Source organism: Vulpes vulpes, chromosome 6 (genome assembly GCF_048418805.1).
Source record: "Vulpes vulpes isolate BD-2025 chromosome 6, VulVul3, whole genome shotgun sequence".
In the NCBI taxonomy this organism is placed as follows: Eukaryota; Metazoa; Chordata; class Mammalia; order Carnivora; family Canidae; genus Vulpes; species Vulpes vulpes.
In genome coordinates, this window is record NC_132785.1 from 126,181,293 (window position 1) to 126,204,415 (window position 23,123).

Here is a 23,123-nt window from a genome sequence, read left to right on the forward strand (position 1 = left end):
CCAAGCAGCAACCATGCTCACAAACGGCCAAAGCTTTTCTTATAAAGAGAGGAGGAGGCCAGGGTTCGCCAGGAGACAGCGGGTCTGTCGCTAATGGACTGAGGTTGGCCGTGGAGTTTCTATAGGAGGCAAAGTGCAATCCATCATCTTGGAGTGTTTACTTTGAAAGTGCGGCCTGTCCGCTGGGAGTCACAGTTTTCCAAGGTCCTTTTGCTGGTTCTGCTGATTCATATTCCCACAATTCCTTCACCGCATAATATTTTCCCATTGCCATGGTGACCGTGTGGGGAGAAGGAATAGGGAGAGACTTCAGAGTTTCCTTCTTATTTCACAGGACTGAGATTTGACTTCTGCTGGAGAGTGGGCTACATGCTTCTATTTTAAAGAGAAGAAGAGGTTGGTTCTGCTGAACAGAGTTTACTTGGGCTCAGAGAGAGCAGGAGTCAGGGAAAGAGAACAGCGGGGCAGCTGGTCCTGGTTCCAGCACTTTCTAGCTGGTTCTGGCGCTTTCCGGTTGTTGACCTTGGGCAAGACTCTTTCCTTCTCTGAGCTTTGGTTCCTTTCTCTATAAACTGAGAAACAGAATGGCAATTAGGGTTCTCTGTGGAATGGATTGAGAAAATACAAGACATTTACAAATTGTAAAACTTTATTTAAAAAAAAAAATCACAAAAATCCCTTAAATACAAAGCCCCGTCATCCAGGCCAAGGTGCTGCCACAGGTGGTTTTATCTGGCATCACTGTTGGCTGCGTTCCTTCTGACCGCCCCAACCCTCTCATTCACACATGCAGCAGCCTTGACCTCCTCAAGGACGAGAACTTTCCTTTGTCATCCCGATTGCTCCATTTTGCAGAGCACATGACTTTTCCTAGCGCAGGCCTTGAGGAGTATTTGCGCTGAGCTCACACTTGGATCCAGCAAATACTTGCCACGCTCAGTCTGCACCAGGCTGTGGGGCCACAGAGACACCTCGGGGAAGGGGCTGAGTCACCCCAATTCTGACACTTGTCTTTGATTTTATAGCAGCTTTTCCTGGGGGGGGGGAGGCAACAGAGAGGAGCATACCTACATTAAAAGGGTGCGCTGAAATGGAAGAGTCAATCTTATTTCAGGAACCTTCAAAAGCAGGCAGATGTGTCCTAGTGTTGAGAAATTGGTAATCACAAGGTCACGCATTCCCTGAACTTCTCAGAACTTCTCCGTTGGCAGAGGCACCCTGGAGAAAGGAAGGGTCCATTCCATGTGACGGGGTGGGGTCTCAGAGAGTTTCGTGGAACAGCTGTTGTGGCCGAAGGGTGAAGGACCGGAGCTGCCACATTGGCTGAGCTGCCACCGAGGAAGAGGTTTTACGGGCGCCGGGAGAGCTTTGCACAAGGGCGCGTGGCAGCCAGCGATGGTTGAAGGAGCTGTGGGTAACCCCATGTGGCTGGAGCCCAGAGAGGAGGGAGGTGCACAGAATGTGGGCAGGCCAGAATAACATACACCGCAGCCCTCCACTGATGGGCCCAAAGGGAATCTGCTCAGATCTTGTGTCATGCTCGCCAGACAGCTGGCCAAAGGGGAAAACTTTGAAGTGTGCTTGAAAAACCCCCAGGTGATTTTGCACCCAGTTTGGGACTCCACAGGGACCCAGGCTGGCATTGGTGGGAGGTTTTGATGTGGAGTCAGGACAGTCGAGAGCTGCACACCCCTCCACCGGGGAGGAGACCCCACCAGAGGATCCTTTTCTGATCCTCCTTTCTCTGCAGACCCCCCTTTGCCTTTGAGAGGCATAGGAGGGAGCAGCAGTAACCATCTTTTCTGGCAAGTCAGTCCAGCAGGGGTTTGCAGCAGTGCTGGGTACTTAGCTGGGGATGTCAGTGTGCTCTACAGATGGTGACCAGGATGGTCACCTGCGGGGACACTTGACCCAGATTAAGGTCCTCCCATGGGAAGAATGCACCCCTGAGATGTCAAGAAAAACACTGTTCCAAAGGCATGGCTCTGGTCTCAGGGACCCTGCCCTGGGTGCCAGCAGGAGGCTCTGGGGGAGCATGTGCAGAAGGCGGTCCCTTGGGAATTGAGAACAGAGAAGCTGGAGTCCCGGCAGTGGGCAGGGAAACAAGTGCCTCTCATTTCAAGAGGTCCCTTTCTCACCCACAGCCATGCATTTAGAGCAAACAACCCAAACTTCCTTGGTTTTTATTTTTATTTTTTTAAATTTATTTATTCATGAGAGACAGAGACAGAGACAGAGAGAGAGGGAGGCAGAGACACAGGCAGAGGGAGAAGCAGGCTCCGTGCAGGGAGCCTGATGCGGGACTCGATCCCAGGTCTCCAGGATCAGGCCCTGGGCCGAAGGCAGCACTAAACTGCTGAGCCACCCTGGCTGCCCCCAAACTTCCTTGGTTTAAGTGCTCAGCCCAATGTCGCTCCTTGGGGGGCCTGACAACTGATGAAGGCAGAGCTCTCCACACTACCCATCCCTAGTCTTTAAGACATTAGTCTGGACCAAGGACATGGCATATGTGTTTCAGCATCTGGATGGGTGTCGTGATGGCCTCTAGATGCACCTGCTGTTAACACACAGGTTTTCTCAGGACAGGACATTGGAAACACTCAATTTAAGTGTTCCCAGACCCATCTCTCAGGGCAGCCAGCCAAGGAGGGGCAGACGAGCAAGACACTCAAGTCTCCTTTATTTCCTTACTATCACCTTTCTCTCTTCTTCCTGGGAATAGAAACAGGGGCTCAGCTGGACTTGATCTAGCCCCTGTCATCCCTCCAGCACATGTCCCACCAGTCCCTCCTGCCTCCTCCAAGATCCAGTCACCTGATGTCCATAAATGTCACACACAGACTTTCCTGCCTCCTCTCCTTGCTCACAACACTTCTTCTCTCACATCCACATGGTTCCCACGACACCTGGACTTCCTTGTAACACTGTCCTCCAAAGAGAAGGGACTGCCCTCTCCGTCTCCCTACGGTCTTTTTGCAGGAGTCAGAGCTGCTTCAAATCCCTTTTGTGACACTAGACAAGTAATTTTACCTCCCTGGGCCTCAGGTCCTCTGTCTGTAAAAGGTGGATCATAATATCACCTGGCCAAGAAATGAGAATTCTGTAACTGTGTGATGTGTTAAGCACAGGGCCTGGCACCTAGTAGGTACTGAATAAACATTAAGTCCTTCCCTTTCCTACTCTTGCCTATAGCAATTTCCACTGGTATTATAATAACCCGTGTCTGCTGGACCCACTAGATGTTGAATTTTAAGGGTCTATGATTTAGTCCTCTGTGTGTGCCCTAGCAGAGTGATTTTCAATCCTTTATTAGAAATGAGTCATAGGAAGAAATATATTTTACATCATAACTCAAATGTATAAATATCAATTAGGTCAAGATGTGTTGGGATCCTCTGTCATTACTGATTTTTTTAATGGTCTAACTGTTCTATAAATTGCTGAGAGAGGGGTGTTGAAATCTCTTCGTATGACTGTGAAGTTGTCTATTTCTCCCGTTATTTTTTTCAAAGATCTTTTAAAAAATTTTTAAAGTCATCTCTACACCAACATGGGACTCGAACTCACAAACTCAAGACCTAGAGTCACACACTCTACCAATCGAGCCAGCCAGGAGTCCCTATTTCTCCCCTTTAGAGTGGCTCATCTTGTTTTATGTATCTTGAGGCTCTGTTATTTGGCACATGCACCTTTATTATGGGTATGTCTTCCTATGAATTGATGCTTTCATTGTTAGGTGGTGTCTCTCTAGTTTGACTGATATTCCCTGTCCTGAAGCCCATTTTATCTGGTATTGATAAAGGCACTCAAACCTGGTCATACCTACTGCTGGCATTTACACTTGTCCAACCTATTCACCTTCCATCGACATGACTTTATATTTAAAGTAGGTCTCTTGTAGACAGCATCTATGTATAGTTGTGTATCACTTCTTGTCCCATTCTAGTAACCTCTGTCTTCTGATTAGACTGGTTGCCCATTACCATTTAATATAATTGTTTGCTTGGTTGGATATGAGTCTTTTTTAATTTTTTTAATTTTATTTATTTATTCATGATAGACACACACAGAGAGAGAGGCAGAGACACAGGCAGAGGGAGAAGCAGGCTCCATGCAGGGAGCCCGACACAGGACTTGATCCCTGATCTCCAGGACCAGGCCCTCGGCTGAAGGTGGCACTAAACCACTGAGCCACCAGGGCTGCCCTGAGTCTTTTTTTAAAAAAGATTTATTTATTTATTTATTCATGATAGACAGAGAGAGGGGGGTGGGTGGGGCAGAGACACAGGAGGAGGGAGAAGCAGGCTCCATGCCGGGAGCCCGATGTGGGACTCGATCCTGGGACTCTAGGATCATGCCCTGGGCCAAAGGCAGGCGCCAAACCACTGAGCCACCCAGGGATCCCCCTGGATATGAGTCTTTAGTTTTATTTTTTGTTTCCCTTTTGTCACCTCTGTTTTTAATTTCTCTATTCAGCTTTCCTGCCCTTTTTTAAAAAAAAGATTTATTTATTTTAGAGAGTGAGAGCTCAAGCAATTAGGAGACAGGGGCAGAAGGAGAAAGAAAATCCTGAAGCAGACTTTCCACTGAGCACAGAGCCTGACACCAGGCTTTATCCCAGGACCCTGAGACCATGACCTGAGCTGAAACCAAGAGTCCAATGCTTAACTGATGGAGCCACTTAGGTGGCCCTTTCCTGCACTTTTGGGGGAATTATTTTATTATTTAGGGGAATTCCATTTTAATCTACCCATTGACTTTTTAGATATACCTCTTTGCATTACCTTTTAGCTAATTTTTCCAGGAATTATAATATATGTTTGATTTTTCACTTATAATTAAGGCTAAAATTGGATGACTTCACATAAAATGTAGGAACTTTGCACCCATATGGTGCATTTATCCTCATTCCCATCATCCTTACACTACAGTTACAATATGTGTTATATCTGTATCTACTTTAAATTCCACAAGATGGTCTAACCATTTTTGCTTCAAATAGAAATGAGTAATTTCTTTTAAATTTTTGCTTATTTATTTAGAGAGGAGAGGGAGGGGCAGAGATAGAGGGAGAGGAAGAATCTCAAGTAGACTCCACAGTGAGCCCGGAGCCAGACACAGGACTCGATTTCACAACGCTGAGATCATGACATTGCCAAAATCAGGAGTCAGATGCTTAACTGACTAAGCCACTCAGGCACCCCCAGAAATGGGTGGTTTTTTAAATGAAGAGGAAAAAGATATTTGTGTTTACTCTTTCAGATGCCATTTATTCATTTATGAAGATCTGGGGTTTTTTTTCCTGCATTATTTCCCTTCAGTTAGAAGAACTTCCTCTAGCATATTTTATAGTGTAGGCCTGGTGGAGATGAGTGACCAAAGTTTGCTTAATTTTAAAATGTCTTTATTTCATTTTTATGCTTGAAGAATACTTTTGCTGGACATAGACTTCTGGGTTGATAGGATTTTTTCTTTCAACACTTTAAAGCTGTGATTCCACTGTCCTCTGGCCTCCATGGTTTTTAATAAGATGTCTGCAGTCATTCAAATATTGATTCCATGGTATATAACACATGGTTTTTCTCTGTCTGCTTTCCAGCTGTTGCCTTTATATGGTTTCCAGCAGTGTTATTATGATGTCCCCCAGACATAGCTTTCTTTATACTATTCAGATGTTCTGGGCCTCTTGAAATTACAACCTCTGTTTTTCTTCAAGTATGGGAAGTTTTCAGTGATTAAATTTTCAGATAATGTTTCCTATCGTATTCTCTTCCTGTCCTCTGGAACTTTTAAAATTTTGATATTGTTTTATGTGTCCTTGAGGCTCTGTTAATTTTATTGTCTTTTTCTTCTCTCTTTCAGATTGGAAAATTTTTATTCATTCCTTTTCAAGTTCAAGGATTATTTTTCCCTTCTCATTCTTAGTCCAGTGAATTTTTTTCATTTCAGATACTGTGGTTTTTCAGTTCTGAAATTTTCATTTGATTAATTTAAACGTATAATTCATAAGTTTTTTTAGGATGTGCACAAAATTATACAATCATCATCACTACGTAATTCCAAAACATTTCATTACTCCCAAAAGAAAACCAATATTCATTGACAATCACTACCCATTCCCCCTTCTCCCCAGCTCCTAGCAATTTCTAATTTACTTTCCATCTCTATAGGTTTTCCTGTCATAGAAATTTTTATAAATGGAATCATACAATAAGTGGTCTTTAAGACTGGCTTCTTTCACTTAACAAGGTTTATCCATGTGGTTGCCTGTATCAGTACTTCGTTCTTTTTAAAGGCTGAATAATATTCCATAGCATGAATATACCACATTTCATTAACCTGTTTGTCAGTTGATGGATGTTGGATTTTTTCTACCTTTTATCTTTTATGAATAATGCTGCCAGTTGGCTCACATCTATATTTTATATCTCTTGATTGAGATATCCTATATTTTCTTTTCCTCATTGAATATTGTTATAATACCTGCTTTAAATATCTTATCTAATAATTCCAATATCTGGGTCATCTTGAGGTTGGTTTCTGTTGATTGACATTTTTCTTGAGAATAGGTTGCACTTCATGGCTCTTCATACATAGAGTAATTTTGGATTGTATCCCAGACATTGTGGGTTTTCTGTTGTAGAAACTCTGGGTTCTGTGATATTGTTTTGAAGAGGGTTGATGTTCTTGTTTCAGCAGGAATTAAGTTGGCTACATTCAACCTTGAACTCTGTGAAACTTGTGGTGGGTGGAGGCCCAGATCTTGTTTCAAGCTGCTTTTAACATGCCTCATACATGTGTGCTTTAGGGGTCAGCCAGAAACACAGGCAGAGTTCACACACAAAATTTTATGTGCTCCTTCTCTGGCTCTCTCCTTATGGGGTTCCTCCCCACTCTCCAGCCACTCTGATTGTCCAAGTCACCTTCTTCTGGTTCCTCTGTCCAGAGGGACAATAGGCCTCCCACTGGGATTTAGCACCTTGCCCCCCCCCCCCCAATATGGCTTCCTTCAGAGCAAGGCCCAAAAATGGGAAATTACCCCACATGGTTTGATTCTTCTAGGTTTTAAGGCTACTCTAAAACCTGCCTGCTCATGTTTATTCTCCAGGACCCTCAAGATGTTGGTTTTGGTATTTTGTTCATAGTTTGTAAATCTGTAGATGTTGTCTAGAAGAGGGTTGGTTTGTAAGGAATTCACTCCTCCGCCCAGAAGCAGAATATATGTGTGTGTATGTATGAATATATGTATATATTCAAATATATTAACATATATTTGACCATATATTCAAACACATGTACATTTGATGTATATCTGAAACAAAAGGTTTCTGAATCAATACTTACCCTACTCCGTGTTTACACATGTTATATCTGATATTTTCTGCTCTGCTCCACAGTATTTCATTTAAAAAATGCTGGTCTCAGTCCTCTGCTAAATTGATTTCATGACCCAAGACTGGGTCACGACCCACAGTTTGACCCATGGTGTTCTAATGCCTGGCAGTCAAGGGGCAGGTGCTCTTACTAGAAGAGCTCATTGAACAAAATGCAAGGGATTCCCCCCTCCTCTGCCCCAGTTTTCCTGAACATACTGGGAGCAGGGTGGTCATAATGACGTTCTCACAGATGGGTGAACATCTGTGTCCCTTCCTCCCCCTCCCCCGCCTCAGGGCCTGCAGTGACCAAAGCTGGAAGTAAGAGTCCTCCAGGGTCCAAGCCTTGCTGCGACATGTGATTCACAGGCTTTCGCTTGCACGTCCCTGAATCCCCAAGGCAACAACAGAAGGCTGTAAACTTTTTATTTAAATAAGGACATTTAAAAATAATGACTCGAGCCATCATTTCATTAAAAAAGAAATCACCAAAATGTCAGATGGACCATCTCAGGACAAGGCAAAGATCTGAACTCAAATTCATTTTGTTCATTATGAAAACTCACTGCACATTTTCTTACTCCATGGTTGGGTGTTTGGGAGATTCCCATCCAACCAGGGCCACAGGAGGCCAGGGTAGAAAGACACTAAGAGGTTCCAGAATCTACCTCCTTCCTGTGTCAGGCCCAGAGCGGGGTGGACATTAGCCCAGGGTCCCACAATGGGGAGAGAGAAGATATTTTCCAGTTTTTCCACAGATAATTCACCAAAATTCCAAGTAGCTCTGACTGCAAAGACGGGGCGCTTGTTCCCAGATCCCATCTGTGCTCTGTAGACTCCCCAGATCGCTGAGCTCATTTCACTAACTGCAGCCAGTCCCCTGGGGTGGCTTCCTCTGCCCTACTTGCCACCACCCAGATACGCAGCCGCAGCCTTGTGGCAGAGAACAGAGGCGGGGCTGGGAAGAGGATCCGCCAGGCCAGGTGGGAGTGCTCCCCCCTCCCCGACCCTCCCCACTCCCAGCAGCACTGGAGGCCCAGAGCCCCATTAGTGCCTGCATAATGGATGTCTCTCTTCTTGGAAATCACCAGCCCATCTTGCTTAATGACAACGAGAGAAGTCGGATGCAGGCGCTCCGCTCCTAAGGCTGGTCTATGCGTCCTCTCCCTGTTGGAGGAGGGGCAGCCAGGTGCTCACACCTCAAGGAACTGGCCAGGTGTCTTTCTTCTGCCTAACAAAGACTGGGTGAGCATCTTCCCCCTCCCACCCTCAGGCCGTCCTGCTGAGGGCTGGGGTCCTGGGCCTCTGAACCATGCTCAAGGTGGATGGGGTGGGCAGCAAGAGCTGGGGTCAGGGAAGAGCCCTTCGAGGGGCCCAAGGGGAGGCAGGGTGGGAGGGAGAGAAGGAGGGAAGCAGAGATCCAAGCAAAGAGCAGAGGGCTTGGAGGTGAGGGTGGGATTCTCAGGGTAGAGGACTTTCCCTCGCCCTCAGAATGACTGTGGTCACCAGAGAGCCATGCAGGCGTGGCCTGGTGACCTCCAAACTAACACACAAACATGCTCTTCACCACCATGTTCTTAGGCACCTTTAGGGCCTGGCAGGGCCCCGAGTCAGCTGGCGCACCTGGTTTGGCCATGGTGATGGTTAAGATTCAAATCTTTCTTTTTTTTTTTTTTTCAATTTTTATTTATTTATGATAGTCACACAGAGAGAGAGCGAGAGAGGCAGAGACACAGGCAGAGGGAGAAGCAGGCCCCACGCACCGGGAGCCCGACGTGGGATTCGATCCCGGGTCTCCAGGATCATGCCCTGGGCCAAAGGCAGGCGCCAAACCACTGCGCCACCCAGGGATCCCAGATTCAAATCTTTCTATACTACTCAGTATTTCTGTAAAGCTGCCTCATCCCCAATCCTCCTTTGAATGCATCCTTTTGTCCTGCCACCCAGCCTCCTTCTGGGTTCCCTCCAACCTCCCCATGTCCAACAAGGATAGGGCTCTGCCGAACACATCAGGGGCTCCAGGCCCTTGCTGCAGTCCTGGCCATGCCAGTGATTGCACAGTTTAATAAGTCCTTCGGGGCCTTCTTTATGCTAGGCTATCCGATGCATGACTGCCTGCTGATTTGCAGTCATGGGCTTATGTCCTGCCAGCTTGTGGGGCTATCTAAGGATGTCAGCCTTGTTGATGGGTGACCTGCAAGCTTAGGGGTAAGGAGCTGTCTTGGTGCCTCCACAGGAAGCCCTGGGTCAGGAGAGGCTGCAGGGAGAAAGGGGTGCAAGTGTGTGTATGTGCGTGAGTATGTGTGTGTGTGTGTGGCGGGGGAGCGGGGGGCGGGGGGAATATGTTGCTGGCATCCCCCTGAATGGGAAAGAAAGTTGAGAGTGAAAATTCTAATTGCAAATCCCACTGACAGCTTGAGTTTAAGGGAAAAGATGAGCTAAATTTAACCTAGCCAGTTAAAGAGCCAAAAATGCAATTTACTAATTAGCTTAAAATGGAAAAGAGTCCAGGGATCATAAAGAGCTTTTCTAGTTACAACATACAAAAAAAAAAAAAAAAAAAAAAAAAAGGAGGCGGTTGTTCCTCTCTTCGTACTGACATGTATTTTACATTCTAATACTGTTATATAATTAGGAGTGTAGCCTGCTGGCACAGTGTTCAAGACAGGCCGAGCATCACAGCTCTCGAAAATTTCCAGGAAGCTGTGTGTCCGTGGCAAATCCATTTCCTAATTACAGAGCTTTGGTGGGTGGGGAGGGGGTAGGAATCCAGTCTCAGTTCTCAGGGAGTCAGAGCCCACTGGGTGCCGAGGCAAGGTCTCACACTGGAGGGCCTCAGAGGAGGTAGAGGGGCATCTGGCAGGGAGGGGGAGAGGGTCCCCAGAGAGGGTGGCATCTGAGATGCTATCTTGAGACAGCGACTGGGTAAATGGGAGTATATTCATCTGTTTGGGCTGCCAAACTTCCAGTTTGGTTTACTTTCTTCCAGTTCTGGAGGCTGGGAGTCAAAGATCAAGATGCTGGCAAGCCTGACTTCCGGGGAGACTGTCTCCTAGCTTGCAGACACCCACCTTCCCATATGTCCTTACATGGAGGAGAGAGAAAGCTCTGGTGTCTTCCTTTTCTTAGAAGGACACCAGTCCTATCACAGGAGGGCCCTTACCCTGGTGACTTCAGTTAACTTTGATTCCCTCCTCTTCAGATGCAGGTGTCTCAAGGTTTAGGGCTTCCATATAAGAAATGGGGAGACAGGGGGACATGATTCTGTCCATAACAGGGAGCAATAGGAAGGAACAACACAAAGTCTGAGATGGAACAGAGTGGGGGTATCCAGAGAATGAAGTGGTCCACGTCATAGGTGAGCAGACTGAGGTGTAAGCAGGTGCAAAGTCCGGCTTGACCCCATCACAGCACTTCCCAGGCCGGGTTTAGTCTTCAGTCATGGGCAGTGGGGAGCCACTGGGGACTTCTGAGCAGGGCAGCACCTGCATTAGAGGCGCAGCTCAGCAGACCAACCTGGCCACCCTGTGGAAGATAGATCTTCATTACCGTGAGATGTATTTTGTTTAATATGCTTCTTGGACCAATTTGAAAGGCGTGTCCCAAACACGGGTATAACTTCGGAGCCTCTTCTGTTTCCCACATAATGACAGTTTGGGGGTAGCAACAAGGACTTTGAACAAAACGTTTGTAGATTGGTCTAAGACATTATAAATAATCATAGCACAAAAGGTAACATTTGGGCGAAAGCTCTCCCTTAGCAAATTTGCATGATACATTTTACGTTTCTGCTCTTCCAACTAAAACAGATGGTTTTCCCAAACTGTGGCTATCTTTTAAGAATATTTCCTGCTGCTGTAATTTGGTGCAATAAAATGTCCTTTGGGCAAAAATAAAATCTTAGCAGGTAAAACAGCTGTTCATATATTTAATATGTAGAAGCGTCTGTCCTCACTGTCCTCATAGATGGAGCTGAAAGGAGAAAGTTCTATCTTTTATAAACGGAGAAAGTGTAAAAAACCTGTGAAATTAATCAGTGCAGAGTCCCAATGACACACAGATGAGCATTAGACTATCCCATTCATTAGATTTGGTTAGTTTTTAATCAGTAAATGACATCATTAAGAATGCACATAATAATGTAATTAAGGACTGCATCACAGTATATGGAATAGACATGAATTCTAATTTGTTGTCATTAGTAATATTGGTCATAAATTAATCTTCCTCTTCCCAAATGGCTGTATGTTGCCCATAAATTTGTTCCCAAACCACCTTTCCTGCCACCATATCTATTTCTCACTGGAGTGGCCAATATATGAAAATATGAGCTTACACATTGATATAATATGTGGATTTTTTCCCTAACAGATTTGTCATAAGGCTCCTTACATCAGAAGCTCCAGCCATGCTGTCCCAAGCCTTCAGCTGGTTTTCAAATGCACAATTTAGAGTTCTTCAGAAACCCATCTACTATACAAAACAAAGTAAAAAGGCACATAAATCTTTAACCTCCTTGGAGCTTTTCTTATTAAAAGGAAAGGTCCCTTAGGGGCAGGAGCTGAATTGGCACAGCACCTGACTTTCAGAGGAAAGTTCACCAGGAATGTCTGTAGAATAGAATGAATGAACGAATTAAAGAATGAATAAACAAATTGAAGCTCAGGAGATTAGATGAAAATGTCCATATAGTTTGTAAATTAATTTCAGTTCATTAAAGTCACACTGCACTGGGTGCTATACTATGTGTTGGCAAATTGAATTTAAATAAAATATATATACATATTTTTAAAGATTTTATTTATTTATTCATGACAGACACAGAGAAAGGGAGAGAGGCAGAGACACAGGCAGAGGGAGAAGCAGGCTCCATGCAGGGAGCCCGACGTGGGACTCGATCCCGGGATCCCGGGATCCTGACCTGAGCCAAAGGCAGACGCTCAACTGCTGAGCCACCCACGGGCCCCAAACAAAATATTTTTAAAAAGAAAAAAAAATAGGGATCCCTTGGTGGCGCAGCGGTTTGGCGCCTGCCTTTGGCCCAGGGCCCGATCCTGGAGACCCGGGATCGAATCCCACATCGGGCTCCCGGTGCATGGAGCCTGCTTCTCCCTCTGCCTGTGTCTCTGCCTCTCTCTCTCTCTCTCTCTGTGACTATCATAAATAAATAAAGATTTAAAAAAAAAATTGAGTTCTACAAAGCTTAATACAAAAAAAATAGTTAGCATCTCTTGCTTACCAAGCTGTCCCCACATCCTGACCTCTCAGACACAATTGCTGCTTCCAAATATTTTATCTATTTCTTGCTGTATGCATTTATCTTTCTTGAAATAGCATGGGTTGGGCAGCCCCGGTGGCTCAGCGGTTTAGCCCCGCCTTCAGTCCAGGCCGTGATCCTGGAGACCCGGGATCGAGTCCCACATCGGGCTCCCTGCATGGGGCCTGCTTCTCCCTCTGCCTGTGTCTCTGCCTCTCTCTCTGTGTCTCTCATGAATAAATAAATAAAATCTTAAAAAAAAAAAAAGAAATAGCATGGGTTTACTGATTCTTCCTAATATTCCAGGTTCAGGAACATGTTAGGTGTTAGCGTCCCACCACAACACATGAGGGCCTAGCTCTCTTTCACGTGGCTCACTACACACCCACACATGCACCCACGTTCCTCTCCCTCTTTCCAATATAGTCATGTCATAATTTACTACTACTATTATTCAAGTATAAAAAAACACAGTGTTATATTAGTTTCGGGTGTACAATATAATGATTCAACAACCCTATACATAAGTCAGTGCTCATCTCAATTGTACTCTTAATCTCCTTCACCTATTTCCCCCAACCCCCACCCACCTCCCCCCACCCCTGTGACCATCAGTTTGCTCTCTATAGTTGAGAGTCCGGTTTTTTTTCCTGCCTCTTTTTTCTTTGTTCATTCGTTTTATTTCTTAAATTCCACATATGAGTAAAATTACACAGTATTTTTCTTTCCCTGACTTATTTCACTTAGCATTATTCCCTCTAAACACCCATCCATGTTGTTGCAAAAGGCAAGATTTCCTTCTTTTTTACGACTAATATTACATTATATATATTTATATATATTGGAATATTTTATATGTAATGGAATGTTATATATATATGTACATATATATATAAATATTTTCTTTATCCATTCATGTGCTTGTGGACACGGGCTGTTTCCATATTTTGGCTATTGTAAATAATGGTGCAATAAACATAGGGGCGCGTATATCTTTGCAAATCAGTGTTTTTGTTTTCCTTGGGTAAATAGTAGCAGAATTACTGGATCATATGGTAGTCCTATTTTTAATTATTTTGAGGAACCTCCATATTGTTTTCCACAGTAACCCTACCAGTTTGCACTCCCACCAACAGAGCACAAGGGTTCCCCTTTCTCCACATCCTCACCAACACTTGTTGTTTCTTGTGGTTTTGATTCTAGCCATCCTGACAGGTATGAGGTGGTATATCATTGTGGTTTTGATTTGTATTTCCCTGAAGATGAGTGATGTTGAACATCTTTTCATGTCTGCTGACCACCTGGATGTCTTCTTTGGGAAAAAAAAAAAAAGTCCACTCATGTCTTCTTATTTTTTAATTGGGTTTTTTGGCTTTTGGTTTTGAGTTGTATCAGTTCTTCATATATTTTGGATGTTAACCCCTTATTGAATATCTCATTTGGCAAATATCTTCTCCCATTCAGTAGATTGTCTTTTTACATTGTTGATGGTTTCCTTTGCTATGTAGAAGCTTTTTATTTTGGTAGAGTCCCAGTAGTTTGATTTTGCTTTTATTTCCCTTGCTAGAGCAGACATATTTAGAAAAATGTTTCTATGGCTGATATCAAAGAGATTACTGCCTATGTGTTCTTCTAGGAATTTTACGGTTTCAAGTCTCACATTTAGGTCTTTAATCTATTTTGAATTTATTTTTGTGTATGGTGTAAGAAAGTGGTCCAGTTGCATTCTTCTGCGTGTTACTGTCCAGTTTCCCAGCACCATTTGTTAAAGAGACTGTCTTTTCCTCGTTGCATGTTCTTGCCTCCTTTGTCATAGATTAATTGACCATAAAGGCATGGCTTTATTTCTGAACTCTCTATTTTGTTCCATTGATCTATGCGGCCACTTTTGTGCCAGGACCAAACTTTTTTTGTTTTTTAGATTTATTTATTTTTGAGAGAGAAAAAGCACGTGGGGGTTAGGAGGGACAGAGGGAGAGAGGGAATCCCAAGCAGACTCCATGCTTAGCCAGGAGGCCTACTCGAGGCTCAATCCCATGACCCTAAGACCTGAGCCAAAATCAAGAGTCAGATGCCCAACCGATTGAGACACCCAAATGCCCCCCAAACTGTTTTGATTATTATAGCTTCATAGTGTATCTTTATATCTGGGATTACAATACCTCCACTTTTGTTCTTTTTCAAGATTGCCAGGGCTATTTGAGGTCTTTTGTGATTCCACATGAATTTTAGGATTATTCATTCTAGTTCCATGAAAAATGCTGTTGGTATCTTAATGGGATTGCCTTAAATCCATGGATTACCTTGGATAGTATGGACATTTTAACAACATTGGTTTTCCCAGTCCATGAGCGTGGAATATCTTTCCATTTGTTTGTGTTGTCTTCAATTCCTTCCATCAGAGTTTTATGGTTTTCAGAGTACAGGTCTTTTACCTTCTTGGTTAAGTTTATGTCATGTCATTATTTTTATTTGATCGGTATGTGTTTATATTATGATGATGATGAAATGCTCTCCATGGTTAAGCCATGTAGTATAGATTGGATTTCCTTTCTTCTACATTTTTTTTTCCTGGAATGACTGTCTTCTCTTTTGTGCGTATCTATCACTAAGTCATCCCCCAGTACTCTGGCTTATGTGTCAATCTCCTCTCAATAGTTTTTAGTTTCCTCTACTTAGTGGCATCTCTCCGGCATCTCTGCCCTCGGGTTGACATCTGACTGGCTACCTACTAGCACAACTGTTACTGTGCATTGCACAACCGATGTCTTGAGATCTCCCATCCCATTTTCCTGAAGATTCCTTTCACCTCTCTCCTGGATCTGATTCCTTGTTTTTTGGATCCTGTCTTTTTCTTTCTTGGCAACTCCCTCATTTTGGTGGCGCACATCCTGCAGGAGCTTACTGAGAAAGGAGACATAGGGGAGCTAAGTTTTTGAGAGCTTGCAGGACTGAAAAATATCTTTAGTCTACTCACACACTTGATGTGATGGTTTGTCTGGCCTGGATCATAGGTTGAAAACAAGCACCCCTGCAAAACTGACTCTTTGCATTTCCTTATTGTCAAGAAGACAATGAGCTCTACCCATTGCTACTTGGAAATCCAAGGCTGTTCTGGTTCTTGATCCTTTGTCTGAGACCTGTTGTTCTCCCTGGAAACTTTCTGAATGATTTTCTTATCTCCCCCACCCCGTCCCTAGTGTTCTAAAGTGTCACAGGATAAAAACTTGGTTCTCTCTCTCTCTCTCTCTCTCCTCCCCTTTGTATTGAGCACTTAGTAGGTCCTTTCAATCTAGGAATCTGTGTCCCTTTGTTATAGGAATTTTTCCTGAATTATTTCTTTGATGATTCTCTTCCTCTGTTTTTGCTTGCTGAAACTCCTGTTTTTATTTTTAAAAAGATTTTATTTATTTATTCATGAGAGACACACACACAGAGAGAGAGAGAGAGAGGCAGAGACACAGGCAGAGGGAGAAGCAGGCTCCATGCAGAGAGCCCTATGTGGGACTCGATCCCAGGACTCCAGGATCACTCCCTGGGCTGAAGGCAGGTGCTAAACCGCTGAGCCACCTAGGGATCCCCGAAACTCCTGTTTTTATTTTTTTATTTATTTTTATTTATTTTTAAAGATTTTATTTATCTATTCATGAGAGACACAGAGAGAAAGAGGCAGAGGGTGAAACAGACTCCATGCAGGGAGCCCAACGTGGGACTCCATCCTCGGTCCCCAGGATCACAGCTTGGGCCAAAGGTGGTGCTAAACTGCTGAGCCACCCGGGCTGTCCCACTCCTGTTTTTAGACACTGAACTTCCCAATGATTGCTAGATTTTTTTTTCTCTTGTATTCTATATTGCTTTGTCTTCTTGTGCTAATTTTCTGGGAGATTTCCTTAACTCTATTTTATTTCTACTGTCATATTTCAATTTCCCAAAACTCTCTTTAATCGTCTGACTTTAGCATCTTATTCTTATCTTGTGGCTGCAATATCTTAGATCTTTGAGATTGTCGATGATTGTTTTATTTCCTTCTATTGTCTGTAATGTCTGTTTCCTCTTCCCCCTCTCCTTTTATCCTTTTATATTTTCTCAAGTGTTTAGAGACTTTTTGGCTCTCCGTTCACAACATTCAACAACTGCCTGAAGCTTGGAGTCCACAGATGAGGCTCATCAGCAGGAGAACGTCCCTGTGATTTCTGACCTTCCACACCTCCAGATCTTTTCCTGGTCACCTCCTGAGTCTATCATATTCCCCAAAGAAGGGTCTCCCATACTCTGTTCTGGAGAGCAGATCCTTGGCTGCCAGGATTCCCAGAGCTGAGGGTGGGAAGGGGTTGACATAGTGGCTCTTCATTCAGTCTTAGGTGATCACTTCTTTGTCACCTGCGGGATAGTGCCCCCTGATATCCATTGGTTCAGAGAACCCCTTAGATCCCCTGTTGCAGAGATGAAACCTCTAACCTTCTGCATGGAGTGGAAGGGCATTGGGAAAGGGTCTTAACTGCTTCTGTCATAGTTACCTTGGGCTGTTGTAACAAAACAGCTTTATAGGCAGGGGGACTTATACAACAGAAACGTATTTGCTCCCAGTTTTGGGGGCTGGAAGTCCGAGATCAGGGTGCCAGCAGGGTCGGTTCTTGGTGAGGGCTTGCTCCCTGGCTCTGGACAGCAGTCTTCTGGCTATGGTGGAGATGGAGAGGGAGGTGGCGAGAGAGAGATCTTCCTCTTACAAAGCCACCAATCCTATCAGATTAGAGCCCACCATTATGACCTCATTTTACCCTCATTACCTCCTAGAGCCTTCTCTGCACACAGCTACCCTGGAGGTCAGGGCTTCAGGAATTCAAGGACTCACAGTTCAGGCCGTAGCAGTTTCCTAAGCATACTTCTGGCCAATCCTTCTGTTTCCAGCAACTCTTCTGTCCCTCATTGCCACAGGTGCTGGTGTTGTCAGCTCTTGAATCTTTAGGGGGGGCTCTGTGGTAGCAAATGGGGTGCTTCTTGGTTGCTTCAGCCTTATTGGCTTCAGTTGCAGCTTTTGGGAGCAGATGAGCCCTGACCTGTCCTGTCCTGTTGCCCAGCTTGCAGTCATGAGGAAGTCCTCTCTCTTTTTCCATCCTCTCTGCCTGTGGATATGAGAAACTTCAGCAGAACATGCTTGGTCCACTGTCTTTCCCTGGAAAGCTGCTATTAGATCTTCTTTATGAGGACTATTATGCTGCCAACAAATATCTGTTGAACAAATGAACGAAACCTTACATTTTTTGGTGGCTTTACACCCGTCTCATCCTTCCGATCCTCCCTCCCAGAAGAGGTGCCCTTACTCCTTCTGTCGAAGGAGACTCCCCCATATACTGTGGCCTCTGGAAGCCAGTCCTTGCAGCCCCCTCTGGCCTCTTGAATCATCATTAACTTGCCTTACACTGACTCTTCCTCCCATCAACCATGCTTGCTCTTCCCATCCTGACAAAGTTCCCACTGGCCCTGATGCCCATGAGATGGGGTTTCCTGATCTGTTCTCCCTTCCTGTGTGACTGCCTGATCCTGGCCACCTCCATCCCTCAGGGCTTGCCACTGCTCAGCTGTCCAGCCTCCACATCCCCCGTGGCATCCTCATTGGCAAAGCCGTGCCTTCTCCCTGCACCGTACTCACTTCCTGACAACCCTCTACCCCCGACTCCTCTTCTCTTAGAAGACATCCCCCCTCGGTGTCCTCTGTATCAGCAACTTGGTCTGGCCACCCCGTTCCCCACCCAACCGGCGGCACCCAGGCTCTCACCACCTCCCTCAGAACTATGCCAGGCATCCACTAGTTTGTTTTTGTGTCCCCAGGGTCCCCTGATCCAGTTGACACACCCTTCCCCATCAGCCTTCTTGAAGCACAGCCCACCTTCGTGGTGGTGTTCAAGGGGCTTCTTACTGCCCATGGGTCAGGCCCAATCCCTTCGTAGGTAGGGGCTCCCAGGCCCTCCATGTGGGACCTCCAGCCTCCTTATCTCATGCTTGACCTCAACCCACTAGATGGCTTATCATTTCCCAGACACATTGGGCATGTATTGCTAGACTCTTCCCTGGATGTCTTTACCTCATCCTCCCACTGTCTGGTCTCCCAAGCTATCAGGGCTGGAGCTCTGGGTCCATCCACCCATGGTTCCTCTCCATCTGCCCCCTCTGCTGGGGGTGCAGTCATCCTCATGCCTTCATCTGCCCCAAGCCCATGCAGCAAAGACTTTCTGAATGCATACTATGAATAAGGTGCAGTTGGATCTGGGGTCTGCACCCCACAGGGTGTCTGAGGCCCCACCCTGTTTTGGGGTGTCCTTCCTTCCTGTGTCCAACTGGTGTCAGCTTTTATTCTTGGGTAAAGTTTTCCTTTCTCTCCCTCTCAGTTCTTATCCCATCTTCAGCTGCAGAGGGAATAGCTCTGAACAGAACAGTGAGGGTTTGGGTCTGGCAGGAACCAGATTTAAATCTTGTCTCCACCATTCACCAGCCCCATGACCTCAGGCCAGGCACTGAGCTCAGTGCCTCTGAGCTCACAGGGGAGTCTCCCTATGTGTAAAAAAAATTTTTAAGGATTTTATTTATTTATTTATTTATTTATTTATTTATTTATTTGAGAGAGAGATAGAGAAAGCTCAAGATAACGGGGGTGGGTGGTGGTGGGAATAGAGGGAGAGGGACAAGCAGACTCAGCGCTGAGCACAGAGCCCAATGTGGGGCTCAATCACATGACCTTGAGATCATGACCTGAGCTGAAATCAAGAGTCAGATGCTTAACCAACTGAGTCACATGGGCACCCAGCTATGTATAAAACTGAGGCAGTAGTACCTACCCCACAGGCTTGTAGCTTGGGCTGGAGCTGATACAAGGATGGCAACTGGCACATATCCCCAATGGGCTCCTGTATGTTGGGTGTGTTCTTCTGCATTTGCTTCTTCCTGGACCGTGAGGCCCCCAGGGGGTGGGCTGGTGCCGTACTCCCCTTTGTGTCCTCTGCTCCCAGCACAGAGTAGTCACTCAGTGTGTGCGAGGGAGTGAACCCCATCTGTGATGAAGAACGCAGTGAGCAGGCCAGGACTGAGTGATAAGCAGCAGTGTCTTACCAGTGATCTCTAATCAGAAGACACTTTAACCCTTTGTCTAACTCAGTGGGATAGCTGGAGTCTAAAGTCCAAAGGCAAATATTTCAGTAAGGCTGTCATGACACTTGGTCAATCACAAATGAATATTGTGTATCTAGGCTACAGAGATATAAAAGCCCGTGATAGGGGTGGTAGGAGGGACCAGGCAAACCTTAGAAACAGGTCTTTTACTTGGCTTTCCAGATAAATATTCATATTTCTGGCAACCTTATTTCTTGCAACTTTGATGCCATGAGGCAGTGTCAGGTAGCACTTTAAATATACCTGTGTGAATCTCAATAATTTTTAAAATATACAATATGGATAGATTCTAAGTCTTTCCGTGCTCCCTGGAATTACAATAATTTATCATCCAAGCCCGAGTACCCCAGGGTCCCAGGGGGCCTCCTGCTGATCCCCCAGGGCACAGGCACAAGTCCAGCTGCTCCAGCACTCTGAGATGAATAGTCGACCTAATATTGGTGCATCTACTCTGTCATTAGTCAGTGGTGTGCCAAGAACTGCTGTAAAATCTCACAGGCAACAAACACAGTGGAGAAAAATGAGCACAAATTCCTGAAAATGACGTTGTTCAGTGGAATGTTGCAATGGAAATTTTGTTTGCAGTCTGCTGCAACACCTGCACGACTGTATGAATCACAGACGATCACAACGTTGAGCTTCCTAAATGAAACAGTATCTTAAAAAGGGAAATTGAATATTATTTTTCAACTTCTGCTTCGTTTCAGACACTTCCACCAAATTATTTTGGCGGATGCAAATCACTAAGAACACTTTTGAGTGAATGACCCAAGAAGAAAAAAAAAGCCATGGGCTTCTCAGATTGTGAGTTTTCATAACCGTTTGGACTATGAACAAATTAAGTGTGTGGAAGGCTCAGAAGTTCATGGTCCCGCGGTGCCAACAGTTCTGTGATAGGGTAATGAGGCTGGAGAGGCCCCTGATAAGGCCATGTGTGCTGTTTCTCAGCCAGCGCTTCTCACCCATCCCAGCCCATCCAGGACAGGTGGGGCACAGGTAGTCAGGAGCCAGGTTCACCAAGCTGCAGCTGACTCACCTTTGCGAGATGACCTATAGATCTGCCTCCCAACGTGAAGACAGGGCCCTTGGGGGGCAGGCCAGGGAGAGGCTATGAAGACTTCGTGTTGGCTATGTGTATGTGGGTGGGGGGTGCTGGCAAATGAACACAAAGACCAGAAGCCACACTCCCATGGTTCCCAGAGGTGTTGACAGTCCAATTTCTACAGGGTTTCAAAACACAGATTGGTTGGGCACAGATGAGCGGTCATGATTGCCTTTAGTTGTGGAGGAGGTGGGGACTCCGGCAGGACTCTGAGGTTATTGTACCCAGTTCTGGGTGTCAGGATTCAGGAGAAAAGAGCCCAGTTGAGCAGAGCTCATGGATTGAGTGGAAGGACACTTCCAGCAGTGGGAATCACACAGGGGGAGCCCCAGGGACAGGCCATTGGGGAGTATCTGGGAAACGAGAAGTGGTGTGAGCTCGCTAGGGTGGCGATGCATGAGCGAGAGAAACAGGGGCCATGGAGGACTCTGAAAGCCGTCTGCATATTTTGGACTTTGCTTTGTGGGTTAATTTTTCTCTTCTATAAGGAAAGCAGTTGCAAAACTGGAAAGAATAGGAGAAACATCCCTGGAAGAATTGTCAAGAACCCAAAGATAAGTGAGAAATGGCGGGGGCTCCTTAGTTCGCGCGAATACATTCTCTGGGCCTTGACCAACCATCTCGAACCTCACCAGATGGGCGTCGCAGAAAACTGGGAAGGAAAAAATGTCATAATTTTCCCCAAAGCCGAAGAAGTTGGATTCTGGGAAATATGGATGATAAATTTGATCTTAATCTTGGTTCCGAGCAAAAATCATAACAGATCTTTGAGGAGCTAGTGTGTACGGGCTTGGAAGAAATGTGGTCCCTGAGAGCCAAACCGACTTTGTTCTCTCTTTTTCACGGTGTTACCAGACTGGATTTACAAAGCGCTGGTAAAGATCCTTCACAAAACACTGTGCGTGATAGAGAAAAATAGGCTGGGTAAGCAAACAGTTGGGGCAATTTCATATTGAGTTGGACAAATATATTTAAGGTATAGATAAATGGATCGATGGAGAAGCAGAGCACAGAGCTCCCCCCCTCTCGTGCTGCAGGTGTGTTTGTCAATTCCAAGGATCAAGCCCCCAGCGAAGGCTTGTCCGGGCACCTTCCCTGTCTTCAGAATGCTGATGTGTTAGACGCCAGATTTCAGAGCTTAAAGATTTGGGTTGGCTAACAGGATGGGTTGAAACCAACAAAATGACATTTAATGGGCTAAAGATAAATTCTGCCTTTAGGTTTTTTGTTTTGGTTTTTTGTTTGTTTTGTTTTGTTTTGTTTTTGTTTATCGATTGGCTCAGTACAGGATGGAGAAGACCCAACAGCAGTTCATTCGAAAAGACGGATAGGTTTTTAATTGACCGGAAGTTCAACAGGAATCAACAGTATATATCCTGACTGCTCAAAACGAAAAAAGAAAAATCAATATGAACTTCAGTCCCCTTAATGGAATCATACTATCCAAGTGGTTAAAGGGAAAGGCCACACAGGTCTGTCCTCTGAGGCTATTGTATTCAGTTCTGGGAGAAAAGAGCCCAGTTGAGTGAGGTGGGCATCTATTCAGACAAGGGGTGGAGGAACTTTGTCATGTGATGGCTGGGGAGCAAATGGAGAGCTTCAGCTTCTAGGCAATTGAAAGCCTATTGTGCGTGATGAGCAATCTATTGATTTTGTCTAGCGGGTTCATTCATTCATTTCACTCATTCACTCAGCCTTTACTCAGTGCCAACTACTGTCAACATTATGTCCAGCATGAGGAGTGTTTGGGGCATCCAGTCTCCTGGGAGAGATGGACACACACACACACACACACACACACACACACACACACGGTTCCTAAAAGGCAAAGCCACTTAACATAAGGGACACAGTAAAGTATCAGCAGATGTTGGAAGTGTCACGGACAGGATTGTGCAGCTTCTATGCTGGCAGCCGGGGAAGGCTGGGGCATGGGCAGAGGTCCAGGGCATTCAAGCGCATGGCATGACCGAGAGTCATGCACGGGAGCTGCCGATGGCGTGGTGTGGCGGGAGCGTGTCAGATGCCAAAGACAGCACTGGCCGCCGGAACACAGACACACTTGAAGTCTGCACCAAGATATTTGCACTTAATGGGGTAGGCGACCGAGAATGAAATGCCATCATTAACCCCTCTCTGGGCAAGTTAACCCTGGAGTCACAAAATAGGGCTGGGGAAACAGGTCACAGGCTGTGATTGTAGTGTCTCAGAACAGACAGCCTTCGCC

General features: G+C 45.4%; 1 protein-coding gene across 4 annotated transcripts in view; it reads left to right on the forward strand.

Annotated features, from left to right (window-relative positions):
• The window catches only part of EML1 (EMAP like 1), a 186,124-nt gene that overhangs the window by 24,596 nt on the left and 138,405 nt on the right, over nucleotides 1–23,123 (forward strand). Inside the window, exon 1 of one of the 4 annotated variants that reach the window (XM_072762292.1) lies at nucleotides 8,216–8,618. The exons of 2 other annotated variants lie outside the window; for them this stretch is intronic. The gene's annotated coding sequence lies outside the window, so the exon portion shown is untranslated. Of the gene's footprint in view, nucleotides 1–8,215; nucleotides 8,619–23,123 lie in introns of those variants that run through there. One more of the 4 variants, XM_072762291.1, reaches the window with a different exon arrangement.